Source organism: Heteronotia binoei, chromosome 11, assembly GCF_032191835.1.
Source record: "Heteronotia binoei isolate CCM8104 ecotype False Entrance Well chromosome 11, APGP_CSIRO_Hbin_v1, whole genome shotgun sequence".
Lineage (NCBI taxonomy): Eukaryota > Metazoa > Chordata > Lepidosauria > Squamata > Gekkonidae > Heteronotia > Heteronotia binoei.
Window position 1 is genome coordinate 15,382,420 of NC_083233.1, and position 8,056 is coordinate 15,390,475.

Below are 8,056 nucleotides of genomic sequence, written 5' to 3' on the forward strand. Positions count from 1 at the left end.
ATAACAAGATCAATAAGCGGCAGTAGGTAAAGGCAGTAAGTAAAGGCAGCCCCACTCTAATTTTAAAACCATCAATAAAAATAGCATAAAATTCTACACAACGAAAACCACAAAACACTTTATTTTATAACCAGCAGTAAATACAGTAATGGAGGGGCTGGCAGAACAGAGAATACAGATACCAACTGTAGCAAAAAAACCTTGGAAATCATAGGTTCATAGAGTTGGAAGGGACCTCTAGGGTCATCTAGTCCAACCCCCTGCATTCATTCCGAACAATTAGACTGAAAAATCAAGGGCATCGCAAAACTTAGTGACAAGTGCGGTCCGAGTCACACGTTAGCAGGAAAGGACGTCTAGCAGGAAACTCACTGCAGGGAAATGAGAGATACATAAGAGACAATACATAAGAGACAAATGATTCCATAGCAGGTAAGTTGGAGGATACCCAATGTCTCCTCAATGGAAGAGAAAGGTCCCTGTCCATAGTGCTGAATACTTCCTTCTGAAAGAGTGGGTGCACATGAACACAGGGCAAAGAGCTTCGGAAACTGGTCATACTGGTTTGGCAGAATGACACATCTGGCAAGTTCATATAGCAAGTGCCCCAAAAGCTAATGAAGCATAAATCACTTTCTTATGACAATGGTATGAAAGGAGCATCATGATAAGTACTGAAACTTTCATATGAACATATGAAGCTGCCTTATACTGAATCAGACCTTTGGTCCATCAAAGTCAGTATTGTCTTCTCAGACTGGCAGCTGCTCTCCAGGGTCCCAAGCTGAGGTTTTTCACACCTATTTGCCTGGACCCTTTTTTGGAGATGCCAGGGATTGAACCTGGGACCTTCTGCTTCTCAAGCAGATGCTCTACCACTGAGCCACCGTCCCTCCCCTTTTGTTTCCAAAGGACAGGAATTGAGCCCAATTAGCCATGAAGAATATGTTCTTCTTCAAATTTCCTTTTCTTAGACCTAGAGAGTGGTTAAAAAAATTGGAACTGTCCTTGATAAGTTTGAAACAGACTTTGCCAAGCTTATGATATGCATTCAGAACTGATTGAAAGGACAGTTGTCAACTTGCCACTTCTTCATTGGTTAAGCCTTTCCTTTGACCTGGGAATGCGGGTTATGAATACAGGGTTGGAATTCTAGCAGGAGCTCCTTTGCATATTAGGCCACACACCCCTGATGTAGCCAGTCCTCCAAGAGTTTACAAGGCTCTTTTTTGCAAGCTCTTGGAGGATCGGCTACATCAGGAGTGTGTGGCCTAATATGCAAAGGAGCTCCTGCCAGAATTCCACCCCTGTACGAATATGCCCTTTTCTATTATTCAGTTGTTGGATGTCACTGTGATCCATTCCCCTCTCCCCCATTTTCAGTGCAGCTCATCCTGATATGTTTGTTTGCGTCGCACCCTCTTCTTTTACTTTTCGTGCCGTTTGTTTGTAATTGACACAGAAAAAATAACATGGAAAAATGTGTTGGTTTTAACAGGAAAAAAAAATCAATGTGTGAAGATAGAAAACGGCATGAAAATAAATCAACAGGGCTGATTTGCACAATGCAGAAACAAAACGAGGGGAGGTTAAAGTTAACTAGCAGGGCTGAAAAATTTAGGAGCCTCCTTACCCGTGAATCAACTAGCAATGTTGCCGCCGTTCATAAATACAAATGTGTCCATCTAAATAGAAATGTGTCCCTAATATTCAGATGGATTGTGAAATGAGTGTCCCCCCCCCCCCCAGAAGCTTTCCTCCACTTTGGAATATAAAATGGATTCCTGTAGGTGTGTAGTCATTGTTCAGGCTGCTCTTATGAGCGAAGAGGTACATTCAGTGCGAGAGAACCTTTCACCTGAAGACCTGAGCATATTGTGTTTCTTGGCTGCTAATTTAGTACTGTGTGTCTTTGCATCTGTGGGAGAGAGACAAAGCAAGCCCTGGACTCTATCCACAGCTCACACGGTGCAATGCAAACGTTCACAAAAGCTGATTTTTTTAAAAAAAAACTATGGAAGTGTGCAATCTCTGAGCTATTGATTGAGAGGGTTCATCTCTCAGGGATGCTGTTTGATGCAAAAGGAACTTCTCTGACCATGTTTTGTGAGTCCTTGAAGTTCAATTAGCTGAAACTTAGGCATGCTTTCTTTTTTATATTTGCATGCTTTATAAGCCACCTTCTAGCCCATGTGACTAGTAGCTGAAGTACAGTGATGGAATGAATTGGGGCTCTAACTACAAGAGGGACCTTGTTGAGCCAGTTTGGTGTAATAGTTATGTGTGCGGGCTCTTATCTGGGAGAACCGGGTTTGATTCCCCACTCCTCCACTTGCACTGCTGGAATGGCCTTGGGTCAGCCATAGCTCTGGCAGAGGTTGTCCTTGAAAGGGCAGCTGCTGTGAGAGCTCTCTCAGCCACACCCATCTCACAGGTTGTCTGTTGTGGGGAGGGGAGAAGATATAGGAGATTGTGAGCCACTCGGTCTCTGATTCAGACGGAAGGGCAGGGTATAAATCTGCAGTCGTCTTATAATTTGTTTCTATTGTTGTGTATCTTTCCAGCAATCGGCTTTCCCCTCCAGCCTACTGGAACAAAGTTCTCTGAGAATGTACCACTCACCCAGGTCACCCCCCTTGTCAAAAGTTGGGGAATTCAGGAGAAAATATCCCTTGATTTTTTCATGGACGATAAAAATTCTCCCTGGCAGAAACAGATTGTAGGTTGCTCTGAGTCTCTGATTCAGAGGTCGTTTTCGCACTCACCTTAATCAGCAGCGACGACCCTCTTCACCGCGCAGGATCTGCGCGGATTTCGCACTAATTGCCGCGGAGCACCCGGAAGAGCCGGAAAGTCCCGGCGCTTTTGTGGCGCAAACGGAAACTGGTTTTTGGCGGTTTCCATTTGCACCGCAAAAGCGCCGGGACTTTCCGGCTCTTCCGGGTGCTCTGCGGCAATTAGTGCGAAATCCACGCAGATCCTGCGCGTTGAAGAGGGTCGTCGCTGCTGATTAAGGTGAGTGCGAAAACGACCAGAGAGAAGGGTGGGGTATAAATCTGCAGTCTTCTTCTTCTTTCCCTGATATCTTTTATCATATTGTGATGCGAAAAAGCTAGGATAACTGGTTCCATATTTCAAGGAGGCAAGCAAAGCAACTGACATGAAACACATTTTTTTAAATGGACCTGCTGTTAGGGTTTCCCTCCTCTTAACTTCCTTCCCCAGAGCTTCAGTTGCAAACTAGATGTTTTTAGTAATGATGAGGGAAAGTTGCCCCTGGAGCAAGGGTCAGGGTGCTCTCAGACTGCTGATTCTGGGACCATTGATGTAGCAGTGTTAAAGGTAGCAGGAAATGAGACCTCACAAAGACCTTTTGGTATATCTCATGTCCTATCTCCTCACCCTCCATTTTGTTTTCGGAACATCTGTGAATAAAGTTAAGATCAAAGACTGGCCCATGGGTTCTCACTTGGCTTCAAGGCTGACTGGAAAGCTGAACCCAAGTCTCCCAGGTATAGCACTCTAACTACTAATAGCACGCTAGCTCTCCTCTTGTTACAACAGATGCAGGAAGGTAGGAAATCCTTTCTGCGGCTCAGTTTTATGTTTGGAGGAGAAGAATTTTTGGGAATACAATGGTTGGATCTCAGTAGCTTTTTTTTTTCTGGCGAAAAAGGAATGAAGGGCCCCGTTGGTCAACCCAAAAAATCTATTCTAATGGGATCTAAATGAACAAAAACCAGGGCTTTTTTTGTAGCAGGAACTCCTTTGCATATTAGGCTGCACACCCAATTCTCCAAGAGCTTACAGGGCTCTTTGTACAGGACCTACTGTAAGCTCCAGGAGGATTGGCTACATGAGGGGAGGGGTGTATCTTTCTAAAATACAAAGGCCACAATGTTAGTCAATATCCAAAGCAGTTCCTGCTACAAAAAAAGCCCTGACAAAAACCATGTAAGATGAGGGCTATAGTAAGGAGGTTAATTGGGTGAAAAGGAGTGAAACATCTGTCTGGTTCCTATCCAATATTTGTCTTTAGTGAAGGCAAGTAGGATGGACTTCCGAAGTTTGTAATCCAATACTAGTAATTATGAATTTTGGCATCATCACTAATCTAGGACCTGGGCTTGGCACAGCTTCAAATGAACAGTGTTCTAGATAGGCATGTTGCAAACTTCAACATGAATTGGAAAGAAGAAAAAAAGGGAAGGCAAAGGGATTCAGACAAATCTGAATTCATGTGGACATATGAAAGGACCAACCAGGTACTCCGTCGTCTGGCTCTTTGCTCTGATACCTCCTCTGCTGTGATATTATCCTTTATTTCTATCTACTGTTCTAGAACTTCAGTATGTTTAATATGTGCCCAACTGAGCCTCCATTTGTAACTTATTTATAATCTATCTAAATGTATTGTTTATACTGGTCTAGTTTTAAATGTACGTTTTGATTTGTTTTTATTATGTTTTCTGCCCTGAGCCCATTCTTGGGAAAGGGCGGAATATAAATTGCCTAAAATCAATCAATCAACCAACCAGTCAATCAACCAAGTAGACTCTCTCTTATGCAAATAAAGGTAGAGTTTATTAGAGTTGATACAGGAATCGATCCTTTGGCAATGAATTGCCAGGAATGAAACTGGCAGCTGCAAACAAGAAAGTTTGGGGCAAATGGGTCTCTCCCCCTCTCACCTTTTCCCACCCAAAGTTACATCAATTGCAGACAATAGAATCCTGGTATCCAGTTCTTTAAAGCTATTCCTTTAGTCCAAATTGAGGGAGGTAAAGCTATTCCAGGTGCCAACTGCCCGCTGTCATGGCAACGAGATAAGCAATAAGTTACTACAGAGCTACATAGCAGAGCACTTCTAAACTACGAAGCGGAACCCCATTCCCCACCCCCATCCCAGTTTATGGCAGGCACCAAAACATCTTAAGTCACACTCAGGGCTAAAGAAAAGAAAGAACATTTCATGGCAGGATGACCTCATCCTGACAATATAGTTTCCCTGTCGTTTCTCTGTCTACTTGTAACTGGTGAGCAGACCATGTGCTGAATGAGTGGGTGTTAGAATATAACTAGTTCTCAAAAAAGGTCCACAACCAGGGGTGGAATTCTAGCAGGAGCTCCTTTGCATATTAAGCCACACATCTCTGACATAGGCAATCGTCCAAAAGCTTACAAGGCTCTTTTTTGTAAGATCTTGGAGGATTGGCTACATTGGGGTGGGGGGGGGGGGGGGAGGACTAATATGCAAAGGAACTTCTGCTAGAATTCCACCCCTGTCAACAACTGAATGAAATGTTTCACCTGAACGCAGAAAGCTGCCTTATACTAAATCAGATCCTTGGTCTATCCAGGTCAGAAGAGTCTACTCCAACTGACAGTGGCTCTTCAGGATCTCGGGCAGGATCTCTCACATTACCTATATTTGATAAATATTGCATTTAAGCAGACGTTGTGAAAGCAACGCCACCCCAGAGTCGGAAACGACTGGTGCTTGCACAGGGGACCTTTTCCAATTTGGGCAAGGGCTCACAGGAGTGGATTTCCGGAACCTCTATATTTTATTGTGCTCTTTCTTTCTTACCGCCTGCCCCATATATTTGCTGCTGGGCTCCATTGTTCAACCCCCCCCCCCCGGTGAGAATTTTGCTGAACTCTAAGAGCTGACAAACTTCCTAATATTTCCCCCACACAAAAAAGGGGAAAATAATCCAAACATATAAAGCAGACAGATGGAAAATTCATCCTACCACTGTGGCCGCATAGCACCAAGTAATTGATCAAGTATGACAGGAGCAGTGTTCCCTCTAAGCTGAGTTAGTGTGAGGTAGCTCACAGATTTTTGAGCTCCAGCTCACACATTTTTGTCTCAGCTCAGGAAAAAATGGCCCCAGAGCAAACTAATTTGTGCAGGAGCTCACAACTTTAATGCCAGTAGCTCATAAAGTGGAATTTTTGCTTACAAGACTCCATGGCTTTATTATGCTTTTATTATGACAATTTTAATCCCAGAAGCATTTTAAGGTAGATGCTGAGCTGAGTCCACCTTCCGGTGATGTCAGGGGGTGTGTGGCATGAGTTGTGCTAATGACCCTTGCATTTAAGGATCATATATTAGCTGTTCTTAAACCTTAAATTCACAACAATTTGAAAATTGTATGTGTCCGTGGTTTTACCATAATCTTTAGGGGGAGAAAGGGGGGGGAAAGTTGGAACTTTTGGTCAGAGAATACATTTGGCGAGTAACAGGTAGTGATGTGAGTTCCTGTAGATGATTTAGGAAAGGAAATTGGTAATAGAATGCCTAACTCCTAATATTGTTTTAAGTGGATTCATAAAACTCTTTGAATTTTGAATCAATAGCTGAGAAAATTCAATAGTAATGAGCTCATTTGTATGTAAATGAATGTCATACCACCCTGTTCTGGTCTCTCCCCCATTTTATGGCATCCTTTTAGATGTCACTAAGAATAGTTTTGAAAGATAAATCTTTTTCAGGAAATAACCCTGTTTGAAAAACCAATTGAAATGCAAAGTCTTTGGGCAGATTTTACGTTTGGGGATTTTTTTTTCTTTTCTTTTAAAAAGTCTGTTTCACAAAACTTTAAAACACGTTGACAAGTTGAGTGAGGAAAAGGTAAAAAAGCTGCCCATCACCAACATAATTCTATACCAAATTAGGGTATTTTTGTGTTTCAGAAAAACAGGGCACACTGACATATCAATACAGCAGCCTTTCCCATTGGAACTGGTATAAATGTCCCTTCCCGTGTGTGACAGTTGACCTTCTCTAGAAAAGTGCTCCACGCAAAAGTGGCCTTATTCAACTCTTTGCAACAGTCCAAACACATGCAGTTCTGAACACCCAGCGCTTCAGTGGTTTGTCAGCACTGATGCACAGATACTTTGTGAGCTCAGAGCAACATACAGAAGAACAATGACCTTTCAGCGATAGATCCAAGTGGGCAGCCGTGTTGATCTGAAGCAGTAGAACAAAGTAGGAGTCAAGTTTACCTTTAAGACCAACAAAGTTTTATTCAGAACGTAAGCTTTCGTGTGCTCCAAGCACACTTCATCAGACGAAGAATCAGGTACTGTGGGCAGAGCTACATATAGCTGGTAGGCAGTTGTTTAGAACAAAGAATCGCATTTCAGTGATGTTAGGGAAGGTCTCTGTTACAAATGTACATCGGCTTTATCCAGTTTTTATCACTTACGGGGAAACCACTTGTGGAATCACAGTTTGGTGAGATGCTCAAAATTTTGTTATAGGTTCTCCGTGTGCATCATAGAATTGTAGAGTTGGAAGGGACCTCCGGGGCCATCTAGTCCAACCTCCTGCATAATACAGGAAACTAATAAATACCTCCTTCCCCCTCTCATCCAGTGGCACCTGCTCCATGACTTAAATTGCTGACTGACTCAAAAGTGGCAATCAGCATTTCCCTGGGTGTGTAAGAAAGGGCTACAAGAACTAAGCACTGATGCAACCCTTCTTGCCTTCCATCTCATGATCTGCCTAAGTTCACAGAATCAGTATTGCTCTCAGGTGCTCATCGAGCCTCTGCTTAAAAACCTCCAAAGAAGGGGAGCCCACCACCTCCTGAGGAAGCCTGTTTCCCCAAGGAACCGCTCTAATGGTCAAGAAGTTCTTCCTAATATTTAGCTGAAAACTCTTTTGATTTAATTTGATTTAATTTCCACCTGTTGGTTCTGGTCCAACCTTCTGGGGCCGCAGGAAACAACTCCACACCATCCTCTATATGACACCCCTCCAAATACTTGAAGATGGTGATCATATCACCTCTCAGTTGTCTCCTATGCCAGGGCCATGCTGGCTGAGGCTGATGGGAGTTGTAGGCAAAAACATCTGGAGAGCTACTGTTGGCCACCCCTGTCCAGTGCGATGAAAATTCCCAGGCTTCCCTAAGGACAAGGGACTGATTGTTAAACCTACTCTAAGCCTTTAAGATTAAAAAAAAAATGTCATGACTTCTTTCCAGTGGATTCCCCAGCTCAACCCCAAGCTGCTTGCAGATCTGCAAGCATT

The 8,056-nt window shown here is 43.2% G+C and overlaps 1 non-coding gene across 1 annotated transcript; it reads right to left on the reverse strand.

Moving 5' to 3' along the window:
* Nucleotides 1–821: 821 nt before the first annotated feature.
* On the reverse strand, nucleotides 822–888 carry TRNAL-GAG (transfer RNA leucine (anticodon GAG)). The gene has a single exon. It is a non-coding gene; the product is annotated as a tRNA-Leu (tRNA).
* Between the last annotated feature and the right edge of the window lie 7,168 nt (nucleotides 889–8,056).